The sequence below is a fragment of the Arachis duranensis genome, chromosome 3, assembly GCF_000817695.3.
Source record: "Arachis duranensis cultivar V14167 chromosome 3, aradu.V14167.gnm2.J7QH, whole genome shotgun sequence".
NCBI lineage: Eukaryota > Viridiplantae > Streptophyta > Magnoliopsida > Fabales > Fabaceae > Arachis > Arachis duranensis.
The window spans coordinates 38,826,263-38,827,737 of NC_029774.3; the positions used below are offsets into that span (position 1 = coordinate 38,826,263).

The following is a 1,475-nucleotide window of genomic DNA, read 5'->3' on the forward strand; positions in this document are numbered from 1 at the left end:
AAACGAGTAATGCTAGGTAACCAACCTTTTTAGACCAACCAACTTTTTTTTTTTGAATTATTTTGTTTATCTTAAATTCTAACCCTAAATCATAAACCTTTTAACCCTAAATCCTACACTAGAGTTGACTAATGTTAGCTCACTAAAAATCAATTTGTGTACTTTCTCTTCCAAAAAAGGTTCATCAAAGCACGGCCGCAAAATCTACAGACATTTCATCAAACAAGAGGCTAGCATTTGAAAATTCGAGCGATGCTGGATAACGGAAACAATGTTTTAGAGATGAGAAAGAATGCATACGGGTGAGGTAGAAGAGGATGTGAAGGAGAGAAGTCACTGAGGTCCTTGTTAAAGAGAAGAGAGGCGCTGCGTAGGAGGTAGCATCAGAAGCAGAGCAAGATGAGAAGAACGTGAACGCCACCCGCGGTGGAGAGCGTAGCCACGACGATGATGCTCCGGCGTTTTACCGCTCAGAAAGCGGGGAGGTCGGTTTCGCGGTAGAAGTTTGTCATGGTTGGGTAATCTGGTTCTGATTTTTTGATTGTGTTTTTTCTTCCGTCCAAAATTTGGTAAGGAGCACTCTACTATCCAGATTGAAGTGGTGTAGAGAGAGAAAATAAATTCTTTTTATAGTTATTTTTTATTATTTTATTATTATTTAAAGTATGAATTCTACCTTTTTTATTTTCTCTTTCATCTCATAAAAAGAAAAATCTATAAACTTATATTTTTACCATATAATTCATCATTTGATAAACATGCTATTGCAACCTCTTTTAAGGCAAATAAGCGCCTCAAAATATTTTGTTCTCCATCAAATAGGGTCTAAAATTTAAAATTTTTAATTAAATATGAACGATTGTTTATTTATTTAGAATTTAATTTTGATGTTTTGTGTAAAGTAATTTTATTTGTATATTTAAAGGTAAGTATAATTTTAGTTCTTATGATTTAGGCTGAAAAATTTATTTGTCTTTAATTTTTTTTACATTTGAATTTGTCAGTCTTTTGAGTTTATTTGATGCACCATCAAATTTCAAACATTAGGTTAATAATTTAATAGTTTAATTTAAATTTATTTATAATTTATTAAAAATTACAATAAAAAATACAAATCTTTTGATATTTTAAAATTGTTCTCGCAACAAATTTGAGAACTAAACTCTCATTTTGTCTTTTGCCTTCTTCACAATAACAACAACCACCTCTCATCCTTAAAATCCTGCTTTATCCCCTCTTACTCCACCCAAAACTATCGATGATGTATAGAAAAACATGATCCTAACCTACTCTCATAGAGACTCATCTCACCACAATCACTACCCATTCAAGAAAATGATCTTTGAGACTTTTCTCTCAAAAAACGCTGCCATAACTGATGATGACGTCATCGTTGTTGCTCCTCTTCATAATCATCATCCTGTTCCTCATTAGTTCCCGCAGGTATCCACTGTTGAAGGCTCATCCTCCTCCGT

At 32.9% G+C, this 1,475-nt stretch overlaps 1 protein-coding gene across 1 annotated transcript in view; it reads right to left on the bottom strand.

The window, feature by feature from the left end:
* Positions 1 to 529, bottom strand: part of LOC107478807 (zinc finger BED domain-containing protein RICESLEEPER 2-like) — a 3,292-nt gene extending 2,763 nt beyond the window's left edge. The window contains exon 1 of the mRNA XM_016098944.3: positions 301 to 529. The gene's annotated coding sequence lies outside the window, so the exon portion shown is untranslated. The remainder of the gene's footprint in view (positions 1 to 300) is intronic.
* Between the last annotated feature and the right edge of the window lie 946 nt (positions 530 to 1,475).